The sequence below is a fragment of the Chiloscyllium plagiosum genome, chromosome 20 (assembly GCF_004010195.1).
Source record: "Chiloscyllium plagiosum isolate BGI_BamShark_2017 chromosome 20, ASM401019v2, whole genome shotgun sequence".
Taxonomy (NCBI): domain Eukaryota; kingdom Metazoa; phylum Chordata; class Chondrichthyes; order Orectolobiformes; family Hemiscylliidae; genus Chiloscyllium; species Chiloscyllium plagiosum.
Genome location: NC_057729.1, coordinates 51033253 through 51058462, shown reverse-complemented (window position 1 = coordinate 51058462; position 25210 = coordinate 51033253). Strand labels below are relative to the sequence as shown.

The 25210-nt window shown below is 43.9% G+C and overlaps 1 protein-coding gene across 8 annotated transcripts in view; it reads left to right on the top strand.

Annotated features, from left to right (window-relative positions):
• LOC122560270 (protein CBFA2T1-like) overlaps positions 1–25210 on the top strand; it is a 168954-nt gene that overhangs the window by 81119 nt on the left and 62625 nt on the right. Inside the window, exon 1 of one of the 8 annotated variants that reach the window (XM_043710802.1) lies at positions 18769–18866. The exons of the other annotated variants lie outside the window; for them this stretch is intronic. The gene's annotated coding sequence lies outside the window, so the exon portion shown is untranslated. Of the gene's footprint in view, positions 1–18768; positions 18867–25210 lie in introns of those variants that run through there. 8 annotated transcript variants of the gene reach the window in all.

The window sequence follows — 25210 nt, the reverse complement described above, 5'->3', positions numbered from 1 at the left end:
CTAACCTTGAGGAATCTTATCAAATGCCTTATTGAAGTCCAAATACATCATGTCCACCACTCTGTCCTCATCAATTCTTTTTGTTACTTCTTCAAAAAACTCAATCAAGTTAGTGAGACATGATTTCCCACACACAAAGCCATGTTGACTATCCCTAATCAGTCCTTATCTTTCCAAATACATGTACATCCTGTCCCTCCGGATTCCCTCCAACAACTTGCCCACCTCCGATGTCAGGCTCGCTGATCTGTAGTTCCTTGGCTTTTCCTTACCACCTTTCTTAAACAGTGGCACCACATTAGCCAACTTCTAGTCTTCCTGCACCTCACCTGTGTCTATTGATGATCCAAATATCTCAGCAAGGGCCCCAGCAATCACTTCCCTAGCTTCCCACAGAATTCTAGGGTACACCTGAACAGGTCCCTAGTCAGGTTTCTCTAGTCATCCAGCATTCCCTACACCTACCAGCCTTTCCTTTCACCCTGACAGGAATATACTGTCTCTGGACTCTTGTTATCTCATTTTTGAAGGCTTCCCATTTTCCAGCCGTCCCTTTACCTGCAAACTTCCTTCCCCAATCAATTTTTGAAAGCTCTTGCCTAATACTGTCAAAGTTGGCCTTCCTCCAGTTTAGAACTTTAACTTTTAGATCCAGTCTATCCTCTTCCATAATTATTTTAAAACGAATAGAATTATGGTCGCTGGCCCCAAAGGGCTCCCCCACTGACACCTCAGTCACCTGCCCTGCCTTATTTCCCAAGAGTAGGTCAAGTTTTGCACCTTCTCTAGTAGGTGCATCCACATACTGAATCAGAAACTTCTCTTGTACACACTTAACAATTCCTGACCATCTAAACCCTGTGACAGTCCTAGTCTGTGTTTGGAAAATTAAAGTCCTCTTCCATAACCACCATATTATTCTGAGATAACTGTGGTCTTCTTACAAATTTGTTTTGCTCAATTTCTTGCTGACTATTGGGGAGGTTTATAGTACAACCCCAATAAGATGATCATCCCTTTCTTAGTTCTCAGTTCTACACAAATAACTTACCTGGATGTATTCCTGGGAATATCCTCCCTAAGCACAGCAGTAGTACTATCCCTTATCAAAAACAAAACTCCCCCTCCTCCCTTGTTCCCCTTTCTAACCTTCATGTAGCATTTGTATCCTGGAACATTAAGCTGCCAGTCCTGCCCATCCCTGAGTCATGTTTCTGTAATTGCTATGATATCCCAGCCCCATCTTCCTAACCATGCCCTGAGTTCATCTACCTTCCCTGTCGGGCCTGTTGCATTGAAGTAAATGCAATTTGATTTATTTATCTCGTTCTCTGCTTTGTTCCTACCTGTCTTGACTGTTTGACTCGCTCCTTTTCCCAACTTTACCAGTCTCTGACTGATCGCTTTCCGCACTTTCTCCCTGCGTCCCACCCACCCACATTACTAGTTTAAATCTTCCCAAGCAGCACTAGCAAATTTCCCTGCCAGTATATTAGTCCCCTTCCAATTTAGGTGCAATCCATTCTTCTTGTATAGGTCACTTTTTTTTGAGGCCAATGTTTTTTATTGAAAATTTTAACATGTTTTACCAAGTTTACAAAAGAAAACTAAAAAAAAAAGACCCAAGTATAAACATTGATATATGGTTAAATCTTAAATAAATAATAACCAAAATCTATCAAACAAGAAAACAGAAATACCAAGAGAGAAAAAAAAGACAAAACTCAACTAACTACTCATCTAACTTACAACTAACCAGAGTGTATCATTAAAATTCTTACATTATTCAAGAGAAAAAAAAAATCCAACAAATAACACATAAATTGAGCAGTGACATATATGCTCGGAATGTGTTAACATCAGATCACAACACAAACCCGTATTTATCCAAAACATCCCAAGCATAGAGCATATAAAATTCACAAAAATAAAAGCTCTTTAGTACATTCAGATCAATATAATAAAAAAAAATTCTAAATAGTAAAAAAAAGTATAAAACGTATTTAAACGGAGATCTTCCCCCTTATTCCCAGGGGGCATCACTTCCTTTCCAAAAAAACCATCACAACCTCTCCCAACCAGTGTCCCAGCCTTGAACCAGGCACCCCACGATAGGATAAAGAAAATTCAAGTATACTACTGAACTAGAACTAACAGTGAGTACCCTATCCCCCACCATCCCCCCACCCACACCAACACCTGGTATATTTGGTAATGTTAATACCATATATGAACATATATGACTATAAAATTACAGTCTCAGCAAATAATAATTAAATATATTAATACAAAATAACAGGGGAAAACAACCCCGCTCCCAAGGACAAAGATAAAATAAAATAAGGTAGCCACCTTCCCCCCATCTACATTAACGTGACCCCCTGGCCTATATATATATATTAAAAAAAGGAGGGGGGAAGGAAATCGCTAAGTAAAGGATGAATAAACCCTTCTTCCCACCCCCCGGAGGTAATATTAAACAGTAAGATAATGTAAGGGAAAAAAAAGGGGGGGTAGACCGGGGTGGGGGTCGGGCAAAACAACATCAATTAACTCTTATAATTTATCTAAGAGAGTCCAAAGGTTCCTTGGCCTTCTCCGGTAACCCGAAGTTATACACGGACCCTTCATGGCTGAAGCGTAGTATAGCTGGGTAGCGCAAGGAGCATTGAATGTTTAAATCCCTTAAACACTTCTTTGCTTCATCAAACGCCTTCCTCTTTCGGACCAGAGCTGGGGAAAAGTCCTGAAATAACATAATCTTGGATCCTTTATAAGTCATGGCTTGGGGATCTTTCCCAAGATTTCTGGAGGCTTCCAAGAGCATCTGCCTCGCGTTATAGCTCTGTAGCCGGAACAGGACCGGGCGGGGACGCTGGTTCGAGCCGGGCCCGCGTATTGCAACCTGGTAGGCCCATTCTACCCTTACCTGGCCTGATCCAGCCTCCAGATTCAATAACTGTGGAAGCCACTGTTCAAGGAACCTTGTAAGCTGGCCGCCTTCCTGCTCGGGAAGGCCCAGCAAACGAATATTTTTTCGATGACCTCGATTCTCATTGTCATCAATGTGATTCCCTAAGGTCCGGACCCGATCCACGGCCTATTCTGCAATGGCCTCGGAGGTCGCGGCCTTTAGCTCCGCCCCTCCGACTCGGCATTCAATTTCTTCGACTTCGGGATACTTCAATGAAAGCATCGATCTTCGCATCGAGTTTGGAGATTATTTCCATGAGGCTCACCACCGTAGGCAAGTCCCCCGGGGTGGCTGCGGACACCTCTGCTGCAGCAGAGGAGGGTGGGGGAGGGGCTCCTGCCTGCTGAGAGCTGCGGGCTCCTTTCCCCCAGTCATTTTTACAGGAGACTGAACTGTTTAAATTGAGTACTAAACCACTAATTATATTAAGTAAGAACTATTTTTAATTGATTTGGTGAGTGTGGTGGAGCAGGGTGGCCCACTTTGCCTAGGTCATGGGAGGAGCACTATAGACTCAGACTTGCTGAGTCGCCGCCATCTTGGATCCCCCCCGTATAGGTCACTTCTAACCCAGAAGAAATTCCAATGATCCAAAAATGTGAATCCTTCTCCCCTGCACCAGCCCCTCAGCCATGCATTAGTCTGCTCTATCCTCCAATTCCTACCCTCACTAACTCGTAGCACTGAGAGTAATCCAGATATTACTACCACGAGGACCTCCTTTTTGAATTCCTGCCTAACTTCCTATATTCTCTCAGAACCTTGTCATTTTCTCTTCCTACATCATTAGTTCCAATGTATATAATAACCTTCTGCTGTTCCCTCTCCACCATTGTGAATATTCTGCACTCCCTCTGAGATAACCGGGATCTTGGCATCAGGGAGGCAACACACCATTCTGATTTCTCACGGTGGGCTGCAGAAACATTGGTCTGTGCCTCTGACTAGAGAGTCCCCTATCACAATCGATTGCTTGCAACCTGACGTACCCCTCATTACATTAGAGCCAGTCTCGATACCAGAAACTTGGCTGTTCATGCTACTTTCCCCTGAGAGTCCATCACCCCCTACATTTTCCAAAACAGCATACTTGTTTAAGATAGGGATAGCCACAGGATTCTCCAGCACAACTTGCCTCCCTCTTCTACCTTTCTTGGAGGTCTCCTCTCTACCTGACTGTCTTTGCAGTTTACCTCCCTCCATGCGACTGCCTTCCATCACACCTCCTAGCTCCTGTAAATTCCTCTTTGCCTCTAACTGCAGCTCCAACCAATCCATGCAATCTGATAGTGTGTTTCGAAGCGAATCCTATGTTCTGCAGATATAATCATCAGTAACATGGGAATGCTCCCTAATCTCCCACATCCAACAGGAAGTGCACATCTTTGCTCCCTAACAATCTGCAGACCCAGAAACAGCACAGTCTTACTGCTTGAAAAACACTCCTCCAGGCTAACCTATTTCCTATGTTTTATATTTTTAAAATTTAATCAAGAGATATATCTCAATAAAACAATTCACCAAAACAGAACCCACTCCACTCACTATTATAGATTTACAAAAATATAACAATAAGATTACACTTAAAAACTGTCCATTTCGCTGCACCCTTGCTGAATGCTCTCCCACACAGGTTTCTTCAAGGTCAGCTGTGAATTTTGCTGTTTGTTAATTTTTCTTTGACAAACTCCAATGGATACTTGAACTCAAACAGCAAAGGCAGTAGTTGTGTAGATTCACTGCTGGGTCAGACAGCAGTGTGGGTTTCTTTCTCGTTTGAATCACTGACCATGTCACCTCTGCCATTGTCTTTCCTCCTTTTTAAAGTGCCATTGTTTTGATCTTTTATTTTCCCAAAGATCCAAAACAATGCAACAGCTTATAAAAACTGCAGCTAGAATTCATGGAAATCAGCTCCAATGCTGAAAATACCTCCAAAAAAGGAGCAGCCACAATTTTTAAATTGACAATAGAGTCTCCAGCTGACAAAAGAGTCTCCAGGAGAGTCTGGACGACCTGCAGTACTGGTTTATGTGGTACATCTGTTGTGTGATGTTTCCTGAGCTGGACCTTGTCTTTCTTCTCCTTATTGTGGTCAGTGCATGGTCTTCAGTAGATTTTTAATTCTAGATTATTTTTATTGAATTCAGACTCCACCATCTGTCATGCCGAGATTTGAATCCTGGTGACCAGAGTATTTGCTGAGTTTCCTGGATTAATAGTCTCTTGGTAACATCTCTAGGCCATTGCACCCCCCCCCCCCCCCAATTTTATTGAAAGACTCTATTCAGAGGAGATTTCTGTGTCCAACTTGTCTGCCAAATGGTCTACAACAGGGTGGGCACTTTGAAAGTACATCATTGGCCAGCGGGATGTTTGGATCAGCCTCAAGTTGAGAAGACACTATGTCAATGCAAGTCTTTATTTATTAATGTCCACCTAGGTAATGGGTCCAGGTCAATGAAATGTTGTTTGAACCTGTGGGAAATGACTTTTTGTCCCCAATATTGTGGAAGCGGTTGAGGAAAGCTGATACTCAGGGAATAATGGCCTAGACTGTGATGAGGAAAGTCATGCCATGTGAGTCGAAATGAACTTACATTGTCCCTCATTTGTTGGTGTGCATGGGATCACTGTAAAGTTGCTGACTTCAGGGATTAAATGTGGAAACTCTGCTATCTGGTGAGGAAATTTGAACGGGTGGAACCACATCGCTGGGTGAGAGAGGAAGGTCTCCATATTTTAAGTTGAGATTTTCTCAGCTGGAGCCACCTCAATCATCCTCCCAGCTGCTCTGGTGTCGTAGTACAAGTGCTCTCCTACCTGCAGCTGTAAAACATCCATCAAATCATAAAAATCGTACATTAAATATCCACTTCAATGTATTAACAACTTATATTTGTATAGCACCTGTAATCTAATCTATCTTTCCAAGCCACTTTAAAGGACCATTATATAGCAAAAATGGACACGGAATAATTTAAAGTAGTACTGGGGCTGATGGCCAAAAGCCTTGGTCAAAGAGGTAGTTTTCAGGGGTGGCCTAAAGGAAGGCATGAGGTGATAGGTTCCAGAGATGTCGGCAGGATATCCTCAAGTTCTGTGTCTTGATGACTGAAGGAACACCCATCAATCGCTTGGTGATTAATACCTGGGATGCTCTTTTTCTCCATTCATTCATTGGATGAGGGCTTCACAGGTTAGGCCAGCATTTATTTCTTTTCTTTTAAGAGCCAGGAACCCAAGGCACATTGGCTGTGGCCATCAAGCTCGAGAGCCAGTTACCCACAAACAAGCAAAACCAAAACAAACCAAACCCACAGTACATACTGGCTGTGGCCAGCCAGCTTAGAGTCAGAAGGCCAGCATTTATTGTTCATCCCTAATTGCCAAGAGGGCAACTGAGAGTCATCCATATTGCTATGGGTCTCGAGTCACATGTAGAACAGAACTGATAAGGACAGCAGATTTCCTTCGTTAAAGGACATTTGCGAACCCGATGTTTTTTTGCAACCATTGGGAATGAACAATGGTCATCATTAGAATTCCAGACTTTTTAAAATTGAATTCAATTCCACCATCTGCCGTGGTGGGGTTTGAACGCAGGTCCCCAGACATTACTAGGGTCTCTGGAATGAACTATCCAGTGATAATACCACTAGGCCATCACCTCTAGCTTATGGCCCCACATGGGGCCAAAATTGGAAGAACATAAAGTTCACAGAGCGGTGTGGAAACTCAAGGAGATGACAGGGAAAAGGGAAGAATGCTAATATCATTGGGCAAGGAATCGAGAAGCTCAGGCTTCCACTGTCAGGAAAAGGGATTCAAATCCTGCCAGGGAGGGAGGTGGAATTTATTCATTTGATAAATCTGGAATCGACATGATGGGACCATGAAACGACTATCGATTGTTGTAAAAACCCATTGGGATCATGAATGTTGTTCAGGGAAGGGAAGCTGCTGTCCTTTACATGCATTTGACTCCAGACCCACAGCAACTTGGTTAACTCGTTACTGCCCTCTAATCTGATCCACCAAGCCACTGAATTCAAGAACAGTTCAAGAAAGGCAACAAATGATGGTCTTGTTGGTGACACCGAAATCCAATGAAATAAAAGAGGGGGAGGGATTTGGAAACAAGGACGAGAAGTTTGAAGTTGAGGTTTGCTTGTGGTTAGCGAGCACAGGGTGATGGGTTCAAATAAGCACAGGGACAGAAGAGTTTGGATGACCTGCAGTACTGGTTTATGTGGTACATCTGTTGTGTGATGTTTCCTGAGCTGGACCTTGTCTTTCTCTTCCTTATTGTGGTCAGTGCATTATGAAACGAAACTGATACATTGGGGGATAGGCAACACCAGAAAAAAGTAAGATTGTCACGATAAAGATCCTGAGTCAAATTCAATGGAAACCTCTTTCTCCATGGCGAGAATCACTCCTGACCACAGGGAACAGTGAGAATTAGTCAGAGTTAACACTGAGAGGATTGGTAGTGAGGCCTAGAACCAGAGGATGCCACCTCCGAATAAAGACAAGCCTTTTAGGATTGAGATGTGGAAAAATTTTTTCACCCAGAGAAGGTGGTGAATCTTTGGAATTCCCTACCCCAGAGGGTTGTGGAAGCTCAGTCACTGTGTGACAGAGTTCTGGTAAATTTCCAGTCACTAATGACATTGAAGGATATATGATATTGAGATAGGTGATCAACCATGGTCTAGAGTGACAGAGCCGGCTCGAGGGGTTGAATGGCCTACTTCTATGTTTCTTCCTGTTCTATATGGGGGGGAGGTACAATATTTAAGTGGTTACGGGAGCAGAAGAACCTGGGAAATATGTGCACAGGTCATTGATAGTGGCAGGAGAATGTAGACAATATTATCAACATTATCCTGACATTTATGACTAGGTGCACAGAGTACAAGAGCCGGGAGGTTATGCTGAACTGATACAAGACACTTCTGAGACCTCCATTGTGGTATTGTGCAGAGTCTGGCATCTTATTATAGGAAAGATGTGACTGCAGTGGGGAAAATGCAGAAGAGATTTACAAAAATGGTTGCAGAGATGAGAAACTTCAGTTCTGAAGATAAATTGGAGAGGTTGGAACTGTTCTCCAGGGAGAGGAGGAGGCTATGAGGTGATGATAGAAGTTTTCAAAATCAGGAAAAGTCTGGATAGATTAAACGAGGAGAAACTGTTCCCACTCATCAAGGAGTGAGAGCAAGAGGGCACAGAAGTGAAGCAATTTACAAAGGTACCAAATGTGATGTGAGGGGAAAGAAAAATCTCACACAGCGAGTGGTTAGGTCCTGGAGTGCACTGCCTGGTGTTGTGGAGTCAGATTCCTTTGAAGCATTCAGAATGATTATTTGAATTAAAACAATATGAAGGAGAATGGCATGATGCACAGTGGAGAGACATGATGGACCAAAGGGCCTCTTTCTGCACCATTCTGTGATTTAACAGGACATTAGATAAACAATTGAGAGGAGAAAGGAATAGAATTTTATGGCGAGATGAAGAAGGGTGGGAGGAGGAGGAAGTATTAATGCTGGCATGGATTAGATGGGCTGAATCTCTTACTTCTGCACATTCTCCTGAATAAAACAAACTCCTGTCTGAAGCAAAATCTGCATGTTCCAGTCTTTTAGACTGAAATCTTTTCAGTTCCAACCTTAAGTTCCACTAGGTACAGTTTTGAAAGTAGCTGGTCTGTATACAAGTTCTGTCTCAAAGAATTGAGTGTTGGGGGGCAGCGCAGCTGGTAAATATACTGTTCTTTTCTGTGTTGGACTGAGCCCAGGCTGCAGCAACCTGCCCACAATTTCCTGACAGCGATTTCAGCCAGATTTGAAACCTATTGCCTGTCATTGCTAGTTGATGGCGTAAAACTGCCTATTATGTCTCATTACATTGGCCATTTTGTTCAAAATGACCTAAACAATAGCTGCTGTGGAAAGTCTAAATGTCACCTTTCTTTCCTGAGGTTGACTTTGATGCATCTATGGTACAATGTAATGGAATCTTAGCCCCGCAACAAATCAGAGGTATTTAGTTAAAGTGAGAACATTTAGGTTAAGAGTAAGCTGACAAAAAAACAGTCTTAGCCTATCTATTTTCTGCCCATTATGTTCTCTCTCCCTTTAACGAAGAAAAATTAAAAATCTCTTCGTACAAACAGAGGTCATTATGCAAAGAAGCTGTTCATTGACTGAAGCTTCCTCATTTGAAATAATCTTAGCAGTTTGGGTAATTGAAATATAAAAGAATTAGCAACACTAATTTTGTGGCATTCTGCCAATTTTGACATCTGTAGTCATTCCTGTTGTCTTACACCTCCTCCCCTCCCCCCACCGCCTACCTATCCTCCCAACAGCTCTCCCACCCCTCTCCACCAACCCCCCCCCCGCCCCCTCCGCCACTGCTCCGACCTTCCCTTCTTCCGAAAGGCAAACATTTTTCACAGTCAAAAGCTGAAAGACAAAAGCTGGGACAAATCTGTCAGGGCAGTGTTATTGCAGACAGCCCTTACCTCTGCCCTGCCTGCCCAGGGACAGTTTGACATCTGTACACAGGAGTTCGATGGTGGGGCAAGGTGAAGGTGTCTCAAGTTCGGAAGCAACAGAAACCTTCAGGGAGACAGAGAGAGAGAGAGAGTGTGAACAGTGTGTATTTTAAAAAAAGGATGAGCTTTTACACTTGAGATGAGTGAGAATTGAAAGGTCCGTCTGACTTGAGTGTTGACAACACCAACATTCTGGTGAGCCACCTGTGCTGGAGTTTGTACGAGAAAGATACAGCAGCATTAACCCTCGCAGCTCCTGCAGGGATTTTGGAACCTTGCTTTCTCCCCTCCCCTCGCTCTTGACGACTTTTAAGTCTCGGTGCCTGTGAATCTTCCCGCCTTCACATGAAGTGCCACCAGGTCAGCATACCAACAACAACGTGCATTCATGTGGAACCTTTAATGTTGTGCACATGTCCCAAGGCACTTTGTTGGACAAAATGTGATACCCAATCACATGTGGAGATTTTAGGGAAAGTCCCCAAAAACTTGGACATGGGCAGATGATGGCCTACTGGTAATATTGCTGGACTGTTAACCCAGAGACCCAGGGAATGTTCTGGGAACATGGCTTCAAATCCCGCCATGGAAAATGGTAGAATTTGAATTCAGTAAAAATCTGGAATTAAGAGTCTAATGATGAACATGAATCATTGCCGATTGTCGGAAAAACCCATGTGGTTCACTAATGACCTTTCAGGAAGGAAACTGCCATCCTTACCCAGTCTGCTCTACATGTGACTCCAGACCCACAATGATGTGGTTGGCTCTTAACTGCCCACTGTGCAATGAGAGATGGGTAATGACTGTTGCCTAACCAATGATGCCCTCATCCTGTGAATGAATAATAATAAAAAGAGAACAAATTGAGGAGTGCAGAAATCTTGGAGGATTCTAGGTCCAGAGGAGGGTGTTCAGGTAGGGATGAATGAGGTCACAAGTAAACTTTTCTGTTAACTTACCACACTATACTATACCCATAGCAGTGTGCCCTTTCAACATCCCACTGTTGCAATCTCTAAACTCAATCTCGTGCCATCCTTGAGATAGGCTGCCTCTTTAGATCAGGGCTGTCAGCTGCTGAACAATAAAGATTTTTATGTGTGACTTGTACATAGAATGGATTGGAGACAGTCTGACCATAAAACTATTTAGCTAAATTATTACCTTCCATTGTCGCTATAAATGAGCTGCACATATTAACCTGAGTTATTAGAAATCTCAGCACAGTGCTCCAGAAGACTTCAGCTGCTGCGATAATTTATTTTTGTCAAGCCCTTCCCATCAATCTTTCCCATGGCTGTGCCAACATCTCTCCATTCAGTTCTGTCATGTCAATACGCAGCTGCAGGCGGTGAGCACTAGGGGTCTCTGAGGCATCAAATTCCAAACTCTCATCCATTTTCTCAACTCTGCCCCCACCCTGTATATTTTAAAAATTATGATATTCATCAACTAGTGGGAAGCCAGAGGATTGGGAAATCTTTTTTTAAAAACCCAGCAAAGGACAGCTTAAAAAGCAAGAAGGTTGGGTAGAAGATGACATATAGAGTCACAGAGATGTACAGCACAGAAATAGACCCTTCGGTCCAACTCGTCCATGCCGACCAGATATCCCAACCCAATCTAGTCCCACCTGCCAGCACTTGGCCCATATCCCTCCAAACCCTTCCTATTCATTTACCCATCCAAGTGCCTCTTAAATGTTGCAATTGTACCAGCCTCCACCATTTCCTCTGGCAGCCCATTCCACACACGCACCAAGCTCTGCGTAAAAATGTTGCCCCTGAGGTCTCTTTTATATCTTCCCCCTCTCACCCTAAACCTATGCCCTCTAGTTCTGGACTTCTCCACCCCAGGGAAAAGACCTTGTCTATTTACCTTATCCATGTTCCTCATAATTTTATAAATCTCTATAACTCCTCAGCCTCCGACGCTCCAGGGAAAACAGCCCCAGCCTGTTCAGCCTCTCCCCACATCTCAAATCCTCCAACCCTGGCAACATCCTTGTAAATCTTTTCTGAACCATTTCAGGTTTCACAACATCCTTCCAATAGGAAGGACACCAGAATTGCACACAGTATTCCAAAAATGCTTAACCATTGTCCTGTACAGCTGCAACATGACCTCCCAACTCCTGTACTCAATACTCTGACCAATAAAGGAAAGCATACCAAATGCCTTCTTCGCTATCCTATCTACCTGTGACTCTACTTTGAAGGAACTATGACCCGGGCCTGTGACTCTACTTTGATTGTTCAGCAACGCTCCCTAGAGTGTGGGCGGCACAGTGGCACAGTGGTTAGTACTGCTGCCTCACAGCGCCAGAGACCTGGGTTCAATTCCCGCCTCAGGTGACTGACTGTCTGGAGTTTGCATGTTCTCCCCGTGTCTGCGTGGGTTTCCTCCGGGTGCTCCGGTTTCCTCCCACAATCCAAAGATGTGCAGGTCAGGTGAATTGGCCATGCTAAATTGCCCGTAGTGTTAGGTAAGGGGTAAATGCAGGGGTATGGGTGGGTTGCGCTTCGGCGCGGGTGCTCCGGTTTCCTCCCACAGTCCAAAGATGTGCAGGTCAGGTGAATTGGCTATGCTAAATTGGCCGTAGTGTTAGGTAAGGGGTAAATGCAGGGGTATGGGTGGGTTGCGCTTCGGCGGGTCGGTGTGGACTTGTTGGGCCGAAGGGCCTGTTTCCACACTGTAATGTAATCTAAACCTTACCACTAAGTGTATAAGTCCTGCTAAGATTTGCTTTCCCAAAATGCAGCACCTCGCATTTATCTAAATTAAACTCCATCTGCCACTTCTCAGCCCATTGGCTCATCTTATCAAGATCCCATTGCAATCCGAGGTAACCTTCTTCGCTGTCCACTACACCTCCAATTTTGGTGTCATCAGCAACCTTATTAACTGTACCTCTTATGCTCGCATCCAAATCATTTATATAAATGATGAAAAGTAGTGGACCCAGCACCGATCCTTGTGGCACTCCACTGATCACAGGCCTCCAGTCTGAAAAACAACCCTCCACCACCACTCTCTGTCTTCTACCTTTGAGCCAATTCTGTATCCAAATGGCTAGTTCTCCCTGTGTTCCATGGGATCTAACCTTGCCTACCGGTCTCCCATCAGGAACCTTGTCGAACACCTTACTGGAGTCCAGATAGCTCACGTCCACTGCCCTGTCCTCATCAGTCCTCTTTGTTACTTCTTCAAAAAACTCAATCAAGTTTGTGAGACATGATTTCCTATGCACAAGGCCATGTTGACAATCCCTAATCAGTCCTTGCCTTTCCAAATACATGTATATCCTGTCCCTCAGGATTCCCTCCAACAACTTGCCCACCACCGACGTCAGGCTCACTGATTTATAGTTCCCTGGCTTGTCCTTACCACCTTTCTTAAATAGTAGCATCACGTTAGCCAACCTCCAGTCTTCCAGCATCTCACCTGTGACTATCGATGATACAAGTATCTCAGCAAGAGGCCCAGCAATCATTTCCCTAGCTTCCCACAGAGTTCTGAAGAAGTGCCACCAGACCCGAACGTTAACTTTGCTTTCTCTCCACAGATGCTGTTGATCTGCTGAATTTTTCCAGTAATTTCTGTTTTTGTTTCTGATTTTCAGCATCAGTCATTTTACAGATCACTTTGAATTGAACAAAATGGTCCAACTTCCTGAGTAGGTACATAAACATTAATAAGGATGGGGCTTGTACAAAAATCAACTGGAAAATGTGAGAATCAAACTTTGCCTAAAGGAATAGAATAGGTTGTAAATTTACACAGAAGTTTCTCTCGTCCTCATCCACGCTGTCATGTGAATGTAAAGACAATGTCAAGGAATGGGGAAGGTGGTTGTGAATTAGTCACTTCAGATGATTAAAATACCACTTGATAGGTCTAGGAGATCATGAAATGAAAGAGTAGGTTCTCTTGACCAGCAGCGAAGCGAGCAAGACTTTCTGTTGCTGATACACAATTCACCCAAAAATCAGCCAAACCATCCCTGAAATCCAAAAGACTTTTAAATGCAACTGATGATCCATACAAACTGAGTTTCTGTAACATATTGTAATCACTGTTAAAGCTGGGCCAAAACTGGCTGTGCCACAGATTGAATTCCTGATGAAGGGCTCCTGCCCGAAACGTCGATTCTCCTGCTCCTCGGATGCTGCCTAACCTGCTGTGCTTTTCCAGCAACACATTCTCGACTCTGATCTCCAGCATCTGCAGTCCTCACTTTCTCCATAGATTGAATTGACCATTATTCCAGGGGCCTGCTAGACATATTCATTCATAGCCTGAGGATGAGCTTAAATGTGAACTGTTATTTTCAAAGCAAGAATGTAAATTGATACATTAAGTACATTTTAAAAAGTAACTTTTGCCCTCCCATTTATAAGAAACAAACTGCTGTCAACCATTGTAAATATTACAAAGTCTGTTCTTTCAAAACAAAAACATATGAGTGTACGCTAGTTCTTAATATTAAAGAAGATTGCAAGAGTTTTGTTTAGATATATGAAAGGTAAGAAAAAGGCAAGAGCAGACATTGGACTGCTGGAAAATGAGAATGGAGAAGTAGTAATGGGAAACAAAGAAATGGTGAAAGAGCTGAAGAAGTACTTTGTGTCAGTCTTCATGATGGAAGATACAGGGGCATACCAGAACTTAGAGAGGCAGGGGCCAGAGGGACTTGAGTGGGCTATCAGTTGGAGAGAAGGTGCTGGGGAAGTATGAAACAGGTTAGGGTCAACACCGTAAGAGGTTTGTAACAAAATAAAAATAAGCATGTGGGTAATCATTATATTGATTTCCTTCCAGCTAGAGAGGGAGAGAGAGCCAACCTCGTTAGTATGATGCAACTGAAAAAAAAACCATTCTCAAACAAATATCTTCGAGGCATGTGTCATTCATTTGTTTGATACAATTTTTAAAATCCCTGTGGCTTTGTAAATAGAGAACACAAAAGCTTAGAGTTATGCAAAAGAGTTCATAAATCAACGGTTAAGCCTCAGTTGGTGCATTGTGTCTAATTCTGGGAACGACGCTTTAGGAAGCATGTCATGCCTTGCAGTGGGTGTAGAGGAGGCTTACCAGAATGGTCCCAATCAGTTAAGTAGGGAGACTCGAGTGAGTGGGATTGATCTCCACCCGAGAGAAAGAGAGAGGTTGAGAGGAGATTTCCTAAAGCTGTTCAAAATGTTTGAGGTATTTTGATAAGCTGCATAAGGAGCAGAATGAGAGTTGATAATTGAAGGATTCATAATTGGCAAAAGAGCTAAGGGAAAATTAAAACTTCTTGAAGTGACTATGATCTGGAATGAGAGGTGGCAACAGATCATAGAATGGCCTACTCCTGCACCTATTGTCTATTGTCTAACAATTGTAACCTTCAAAAGTGAAGAACACATATACTTTCAGTAAAGGTTATCGCAGAGCTATGAGGAAAGAACGGGGGAGAGGATTGAAGATTATTTAAAGAGCCAGCAGAGACAAATTGGGCCAAATATCCTCCTTTGGTGTGTGTACGATGTTGCTGTTCTTTTTCCTATCTCCACTGAATGCGTGGAAGTGTTAGAATTTGCTCCCGTGACTGGGGGGGGGGGGGGGGGGGGGCGAGCATCCACAAAGGGTGGGTGTGTGTGTGTGTGAGAGAGAGAGAGAGAGAGAGAGAGATGTGGTCACCTGTCCTGATGTGGCTAAGCATCAACATTTCATTTGACAAGCCTTGCTGTCAAAGACCTTTACTACATTGAAGGTGCTAGGTGACTGGAAGTGATTGTGTAACATCTCTATGATTTATTTATGTGTACCTTTTCCAGCACACTTTCTCTGCACTGGACGATTAGAGGTGCACTACCATAAACCCTCGTTGTCTGTGACTCTCTCTGTAATGCGAGCCAGTCCATTATTTAATGGCAAACACTGAGAGACAACACTGCTGCGGTGGGACATAAGGAGATGAGTGACCATATAAACTAGCATTTATATTCCTTTCACAATGTCTCAAAGCGTTTTACAAACAATGAAGCACTTAGGATGGAACCACTATTGCAATATAGGAAACACTGCAGCCTCTTTGTGCTGAGCAAGTTTCTACAAACAGCAATGTGATCATGAACAGATAATCTGTTCTTGTGGTATTGTTTAAAGGCTAAATATTAGCAAAGACATCAAAGAAAACTCCTCTTTTGAAGTTGTTCTATTGGATAATTTGCCTGGGAAAGGCAATTGGAAAGTTATTCCTCATTGCAGTGACGGACCATCACCAGTGCAGCATCCCTTGGCATTGCACTGGAGTGTCCATCTAGGCTTTTGAGTTCAAATCCTGGAATTGGACTTGAGACCAGATTTTTCTGACTCACAAACCATAAGATATAGGAGCAGAAGTAGGCTATTCAGCCCATCAAGTCTGCTCCATCATTCAGTGAGATCGTAGCTGATCTGGTAATCTTCAACTCCACTTTCCTGCCTTTCCCCCATAACCCTTGATTCCCTTCCTGGATTAAATCTGTCTTTTCTTAGCCTTGAATATACTTGCTATTGGAGTGCTGCTTCTTCATTTGGCAACCATTGGGGCAGGATCATAACACACAGAATTTATAGTAAAACATCACAGTGTCATGCAATTAAAAGATATATTGAATGACTCGAACAATATAGTTTGTTCAATATATCATTTTAATTGCTTGACACTGTCATCTTTTGCTATTAATTCTGTATCTTATGAGCCTGCCCCACTAGTTACCTGATGAAGGAACAGCGCTCTGAAAGCTAGTGCTTCCAAATAAACCTGTTGAGCTATCACCTGGTGTTGTGTGATTTTTAACTTTGTACACCCCAGTCCAACACCAGCACCTCCACATCTTGATCTACTCAACAACCCAATCTCTATAGCTGTCAGTGGTAAAGAATTCCACAGATTCAGTACCCTCCTTATCTCTGTTCTAAATGGGTGATGTTTTACTGTGAGATGATGCTGTCTGGTCCTAGACTCTCCCACAAGGAGAAACAATCTCTCTATCAAAAATGAGACTTCTCTAATTCCTTCCTGGAATGACTAGACCAGCATTTATTGCCCATCCCTGAGACTGAGCTAATTGCCAGGCCATTTCAGATGGCATTTAAGTCAAATACCAACTGAAAAAGCCTCAAAGATTAACATCTCACTGCTAATATGCAATACACTTTGAAGAGACAGACTCATTATATTGTCACAATATCATAGAGTCACAGAGATGTACAGCACAGAAACAGATCCTTCGGTACAATTTGTCCATGCTGACCAGATATCCTAACTTAATCTAGTCCCATTTGCCCATATCTCTCTAAACCTTTCCAATTCATGTACTCATCCAGATGCCTTTTAAATTTTGTAATTGTGTTAGTGTCCACCACTTCCTCTGGCAGCTCATTCCATACGCGTACCCCTCTCTGCATGAAAAAGTTGCTTTTTGGTCCCTTTTAAATCTTTTCCCTCTCCCTTAAACCTCTAGGTTTGGACTTTACTTACCGTGGGGAAAAGACCTTGTCTATTTACCCTATCCATGCCCCTCATGATTAGATTAGATTACTTTACAGTGTGGAAACAGGCCCTTCGGCCCAACAAGTCCACACCGAAGGCGGGAATTGAACCCAGGTCTCTGGCGCTGTGAGGCAGCAGTGCTAACCACTGTGCCACCGTGCCGCCCAACCACTGTGCCACCGTGCCGTGATTATTTAAACTCCTATAAGGTCACCCCTCATCCGCCGACACTCCAGGGAAAATAGCCCCAGCTTATTCAGCCTCTCCCTCTAGCTCAAACCCTCTGATCCTGGCAACATCCCAGTAAATCTTTTCTGAATCCTTTCAAGTTTCTCAATATCCTCGCTATATCTGAGAGACCAGAACGTTCAGCATTTCAAAAGTGGCATAACCAGTGTCCTCTACAGCCACAACATGATCTGCCAACTCCTACTCAATGCACTGATCAATAAAGAAAAGCATACCAAAAGCCTTCTTCACTATCTTATCTACCTGCGACTCTACTTTCAAAAAACTACGAACCTGCTTTCCAAGGTTGCTTTGTTCAGCGACACTGCCCAAGACCTCACCCTTATGTCGGTAAGTCCTGCCCTGATTTGCCTTTCCAAAAATCAGCACCTCACATTTATCTAAATTAAACTCCATCTACCACTCCTCAGCCCACCGGCTCATCTGAGCAAGACTCCTTTGTACTTTGAGGTAACCTTCTTTGCTGTCCACTACACCACCAATTTTGGCGTCATCTGCAAATTTACTAACCACCCTTCTAAATGGACCCAGCACCAATCCTTGTGGCATACCACTGGTCACAGGCCTCCAGTCTGAAAAGCAACCCTCCCAGCACCACCATCTGTTTCCTCCCTTCCAATTGGCTAGTTCTTCCTGTATTCCATGTGACCTACTCTTGTTAACCAGTCTATCATGCAGAACCTTGTCAAACATCTTACTGAAGTCCATATTGATCACATCCACTGCTCTGCCCTCATAATCCTCTTCGTTACGTCTTTAAAAAACTAAATTAAGTTAGTGAGACACGATTTCCCATGCACAAAGCTGTAAATTGTCCATAATCAGAGAAATTTTAAAATTAAAATTACGTAGCATGTAACCTGATAATATAAGGCTCTCAGTCTCTCTCTTACTGGGTCCACTTGCAGCATGACATGCTGAGGGAAGAGTAGTACATTATGGAATCGAGTTACTCAATGCTAGCCTGCACATGACAGTGCCTCTAATTGTAATAGGTATAAGTACGGGAGCTGTAATATCAGTTTATTAAATCCTTCAGTACTGCATTAGCCACATCTTGACCTTATGTGACTGGAGCTACCATTAGTATCAGCTCATCTGCTATAAATACCCTGTTGGAGGCGAAATTTAGGATTACATTTATGGCAGATCGTATCAAACCTGTCATTCATTTCATTGCGTGGTTGCTCATGCAGAATAGCTAATATATTTGGCCAAAATAACAGGGGTGGTTATTCTCATTCAATAGTGTAGCTCGGGCGAGTATAAATTGAGAGGCAGTCCCCCCTCCTCCCAGTTTATATTATTTTGGATTATTGCTGGTAACTTACAGGCCCTGGAATCTGTTGATGTGTTTGTATTGCACGTGAGTGTTTGGGTTTTGTAATCTATTAAGTTAATGAGAGGCTTTTATCGGGCCAGTTTTATGAGTGTGCGGTGTGGGGGAGACGCAGGGCAGGATTCCGTGCCAGTGTAAAGTCACAGATGCCCTGTCTTGGACACTGGCCAACTCCTGGTATACAGCAGCCTGCGTTTTGCGAGAGCGAGTGAGTGAGATTTTTTTTAAAAAATCCAGGCAAGTTGTTATTTTATTGAGCGCTTGTGCCAACCTAATTCACAGCTGTCGTGTTCTGGACGCGGGCCAGGACATGAACTGCAGTCTGTGTGTGTGTGTGTGTGAGAGAGAGAGAGGGAGCAAGGTGGGGGTGGGGAAAAGCTGCTTTCTGACATAGAGCACACCTGCACTAGTTGCATAACCATTCCGGCAGTGTCTCTGCGGTCGTGTACGTTGTTTCGGTTTGAACCCTTGGAGCGTTTGTTGTTAATCTCTTTGTTGATTGTGAGGATGCTGGGGGGGTGGTTGGTGCTGGTGGGTGTGGAATTAGAGCCCTCTCCTTTTGAGTAGCACAGGATTGCGGTACCGCGAGTTATCGCCTTTTGTGGTGGATTTCTGTTTAGAATGTCACCAGGAAGACCCCAAGAAAGAGGGAGCAAGTCTTTTACCAGGTGGTGCAGTCACTCTGGTGGTCAAATAGCAACAAGAAAGAAGCATAACAATTGCATTTATGTAGCACCTTTTTGGATGCTGCAAAACACTGCACACCCAGTGAAGTATTTTGGACTTTACTGCTATAAGGTTGGAAATGCATCAGTTGATTTTTCTTTGTTTTCACTTCTGAGGTGAGGGCGTCATTTATTGGCTCGCTCACATTGCCCTGCTCTCTAGTTGCCCCTTGAGAAGGCTGCCTCCTTGAACGACTGTGATTCATGTCCTTTAGTTAACCTCACCCTGTGCCCCGAGGGAGGGATTGTGACCCAGTGACGCTGAAGGAACAGGGACGTATTTCCAAGTCAGGATGGTGAGTGGCTTGGAGGGGGATCTTTTACAGCAAGCTCCTGCAAACAGCACTGAGGTAATGATGAGAGTGGGCATCAATCTTTTCCTTCAGCAGTGTTGTGGAGGTACGGGTGTTGGATTAGTTAACAATCATTGCCCCTTTGTTGGAGCAATGTTCCTTTGATGAAGGAGCAGTGCTCCGAAAGCTTGTACTTTCAACTAAACCTTTTGGCCTATAACCTGATGATGTGTGATTGTTAATTTCAGCAGTATTGGTTGAGAAATGACTATTAACCAGGTAATTGGGGAGAACTCTCCTGGTTTCCTATCAAATATGTGTTCACCTGGGAATGGAGATGGGGCTCAACTTAATATCTCATTGTAAAGGTGGCACCTCCGACAGTGCAGTACTCCCTCAGTACCGCATTGGAGTTGTCAGCTTGGATTTTGTCAGGTCTCCTGCAGCGGGGCCTGACTGAGGGAAAGCCCTCCTGGACATCCTAGGCTGCTGCTCCTCCTTGTGGACACCTGCAGCACAGCAGGGTCCCTGGCCAAAGTCACTTGCCCACCTTCTCGTTTGGGGATTGATGTGGCCAGTTCATCCACTCGCTGGAGGAGAAATGTAACTGCTACAGCTGATAACTCTAGAGGCCCCAAGCTCCTGAGAAAAAGACTCAGCATTGTTATTTGGGTCCCTCCTATAAAAGTCCTGGCCACTTTTTAGACCAGTATGCAGTCTATTTCTTAATTTGGGAAGGAGAGAGTTCTTAGAATCTCAACTCCAATGCAGTTTTCAAAAGTGAAAAGATGTGCATTTCAGGCTGAATCTGATAAATGACAAGTAATATTTCTGCCTCGTATTGCCCTTTCCAATCTAAACATCTCCCCTTGATGTTCGAGAGCATTAATCTCATATCCTGGGTTAAAATTAACCAGACGTCTAATTGGAGCTGCTACATAAACATAATGGCTACAAGTCAGCGACTACAGAATACTCACCACCTGACTCCCCAAAGCCTGTCCGCTATCTACAAGGCACAAGACAGGAGTGTGATGGAATACTCCCCACTTTTCTGGATGGGTACAGGTCCAACAACACTCAACACCATCCAGGACAAAGCAATCCACTGCAAGATACCCCCCCAAATGTCCCACGGCATCTTGACTTGGAATTACCCATTGATTCACCATTGCACCATTCATTCATTGTTTTTGGATCAAAATTCCGGAACAACCTTTCTGAGACAGAACTGGACCGCAGTGACTCAGGATGACGGCTCACCACTCATTCTCTTAAGGCCAATTAGAGGTGGTCGGTCATTGTTGACCTTGGCAGTGGTCCCCAGATCATGTGCATTTGAAAGAATTACATCGTGCCTTCTCCAGCATTGCACGGCTGACTAGGAATCTCACTCGTCTCCCATTGGCACGAGTTAGAAGGACTTACAGGCTTACAGTTCTAAACTGTTTGGCTCCCGTCTCCCTATGAATGCAGCATCGACGGCCATTAAGTCATGGAGTGGGATGTGAGCTCTGCATTTCTGGCTTAGAGGGACACTACCTACTGCACAACGGGAACACCAGGAGAGTCAGCAGCACAGAATAAAAAGATAAAAAAAGAACTGCAGTTGCTGGAAATCTGAAACAAAAAACAGCAATTGCAGAGGTCTGGCAGCATCTGTGGAAGGAGAAACAGAGTCTGGAGGAAGGGTCGGTCCTCAGGAAGGGTCAATGGACCCGAAACGTTAACTGATTTCTCTCCACAAACCTGCTGAGCTTTTCTGGCACTTTCTATTTTTGTTTAAGAATAAAAGGATAATGTTTTAGGTTAACAGCTTAACTGAATCTTGGTGGGTGCGTATGTGTATTTCTGTTGTAGGAGAGAGATCAAGCCGGTATAAGTCTCCTGAAGTAGAATTCAGTTCCAGGCTATCGGGCTACAGTCAATGGAGCAGAGTTGGCGAGTTGCGGAAATGGGATGAATTATTTCCAATTGGCCATTTTTTATGGTTAAAAGATGAGGTTGCAGGGAATGTTTTGACATGTGGGTGGGAATATGTGCAATTAGTAATGACAGGTTATTGTGTGAGTCACCTGCATTGGCCCTCAGCTGTTTGCTGGCACCTTCTTACTCAGGAAATGGATTTGATTCAAACCACCTGGTGCACATGATGTGCCCGCAGGGAGAAGTGACTGAAATTCAGGATGCCGTGCACTGATTAAAGGGTTTGTTAGTGGCTCTACTGGGTTGGCATTTGATGCTGCCTTTCCTTCATGTTTATTTTGGTTACATTGAGATTCGGGATCATCTGAAATCTGAGCGTGGGAGGAGTGAAACATATGTATTACAACCCTGAAGGCTAGACTTCCTCTAATACAAAACAGGCCAGAAAAATAGGGCAAGACTCTGATGGAGAGAATTCGCCTGCTTCCTAGAGAGGCTCAGAGAAATGCCAGTTGTAGAGTTATAGGCCCTTTGGCCCAAACTAGTCCATGCCGACCAAAACGTCCATGCACACTAACCCCATTTCCCTGACCATATCCTTCTAAACCTTTCCTGTACATGTATTTGTCCAAATGCCTTTTAAATGTTGTTAATGTACCCGCCTCAACCACTTCCGCTGGCAGCTCATTCCATATGCGTACCACCCTCTGTGTAAAAAAAAATGTTGCCCTTTGCACACACACGACACGGTGCAGGGGAAAAATAAGCACTACCACTGAGCAGTAGTGTGGGGAGAAGAAAGGAAAAGGGGAAAAAATAAACAACAGGAGTAAAAAAGGAAAAAGAAGAAAAAACTTTACCCCTCAGGTTCCCTTTTATTCTTTCCTCTCTAACCTTAAACTGATGCCCTCTAGTCCTTGATTCCCCAACCCTGGGAAAAAGACTGAGTGCATTCACCCTATCTATGCCACCCATAATCTTATACACTTCTGTAAGGTCTCCCCTCAGTTTCCTACCCTCTAAAGAAAAAGAGGCTTGTCCAATCTTTCCCTATAACTCAGACCATTGAGTCCAGGCAACATCCTTGTACATTTCTTCTGTACTCTTTCCAGTGTCCAAAAGGACCACAATACTCCAAGTGCTGCCTCACCAATGTCCTGTATAACTGTAACATAGCTTCCCAACTTCTATACTCAGTGCCCTGACTGATTAGGACCAGTGTGCCAGAAGCCTTCTGCAATGCCCTATAATCTACCTTTGATTCCACTTTTCAAGAACCATGCACCTGAACTCCTAAGTCCCTCTGTTCCACTACCATGCACTATGAAACTCCTGAAAAATGTGTTGCTGGAAAAGCGCAGCAGGTCAGGCAGCATCCAAGGAACAGGAGAATCGACGTTTCGGGCATAAGCCCTTCTTCAGGAATTATGCCCTAAACGTCGATTCTCCTGTTCCTTGGATGCTGCCTGACCTGCTGCGCTTTTCCAGCAACACATTTTCAGCTCTGATCTCCAGCATCTGCAGTCCTCACTTTCTCCACTATGAAACTCCTACCTTGGTTTGACTTTCCAAAATGCAAGACCTCACACTTATATATTAATCTCCATTTTACCATTTCGCAGCCCACTTCCTCAACTAATCAAGATCCTGCTGCAATTTTTGATAACCTTCCTCACCTTGTCCATGATACCGCCTATTTTTGTGTCATCAGCAAACATACAAATCATGCCTTGTACATTCTCATGCAAATCATTGATATCGATAACAAACAATAATGGGCCCAGCACCAACCCCTGAGGCACTCCACTAGTCACAGGCCTCCAATCTGTAGAGCATCCTTCTACTATTACCCTCTACTTCCTACCATCAAGCCAATTTTGTATCTAATTTGCCAGCTTGGGCAGTTTTCCATGCGGTCTAACTACCATGTGGAACCTTCTCAAAGGCCTGACTGACATCCCTATACACTATGTCTGCCATCCTGCCTTCCCCAGTCATTCTCATTATTTGTGCTTATCCAGTGCCCTCTTACGTACCCCTTCATGGAATGTTGATGTTGCTGACATGGCCAGCATTTGCTCTCTCCCTAATTGCCCTTGAGCTGACTGGTGTGTGGGGACTATTTCAGAGAGCATTTAAGAGTCACAAACACATTGCTTTGGCAGGTTGGAGTCAAGTATAGGCCAGACCAGGTAAGGATCACAAGACATAAGATGTAGGAACTGAATTAGAAATGTAGACTCCCTACAGTGTGGAAGCAGACAATTTGAGTCCACAGCATCCCCCCAAAAAACATCCCACCCAGATCCACCCCATGACCTATCCCTGTATTTTCCCATGCATAATCCACTTAGCCTGCACATCCTTGGATGCTGTAAACAATTTAGCGTGGCCAATTGACCTAACCTGCACATCATTAGACTGTGGGAAGAAACCGAAGCACCCGGAGGAATCCCACACAGACACAAGAAGAATGTGCAAACTCCACACAGGCAGTCACCTGAGCACGGAATCGAACCCAGGTCCCTAGTGCTGTGAGGCAGCACTGCTAACCACTGAGCCACCTTGCTGCCACAGTTCAGCCAAACAGCCCATCAAGTCTGCTCCACCATTTGATCATGGCTAATATATATCTCAACCCCATTCTCCTGCCTTTTCCCCTGTAACTTTGATCCCCTTACTAATTGAGAACCTACCTATCTCTGTCTTAAATGCACTCTGCGGAATGAGTTCCACAGATTTACCTCCCTCTGGCTGAAGAAATTCCTCCTTATCTCAGTCCTAAAGGGTCGTCTGAGGCTGTGCCCTTGGGTCCTAGTTTCTCCTACTAATGGAAACATCTTCTCCACGTCCATCCTATCCAGGCCTTGTTGGATTCTATAATCAGATTTCAATCAGATACCCCTCATCCTTCTGAACTCCAAGTACAGACCCAGAGTCGTCAACTTCTCCTCATATGACAAGCCCTTCATCCCTGGGAGCATTCTTGTGAACGTTTTGTCTAATGCCAATGCACCATTCCTTACATGCAGGGCCCGAAACTGCTCAATATTCCAAATGCGGTCTGATCTTCTACAGTCTCAGTAGTACACCTGAGTGGCCGATTCCCAAACCTAAAAGACAATGGGTGGGTTGTTATGACAACTATCATATTTTCACGGATACTTTACAGAGACTAGATTCCAATTCCAGTTTTTAGTAATTGAATTTAAATTCTACCAGCTGCCCAGTTGGGACTTGATCTCATGTCTCTAGAGCATTAACCTAGGTCTCTGGTACACGGGAGGATTATCAAACAAAACAGGTGACCGGGAGATTTAAGAGGAGAGAAGTGGAGCAGAGAATTTCAAGAACAGAGAGTCTGGAAATAGCTAAAGTCTGAATTTTCACCTCGGAGTGCATTGGTCACCTGAATGCAGGATACATTGGACCTTCGTTCCAACATTTAAAATTCCAACATTTTCCTGCAAGCCAGCTATCGAAACCCAGGCTTAACTATACCCTATTGTGTGAGAGCATTGGAGATCAGGGATGAGGACGTTCTGCTACTTAGAGAATGGAAAGCTGGGATTATTCTTGCAGCCTATAAGGTGAAAGGGAGATTGAGT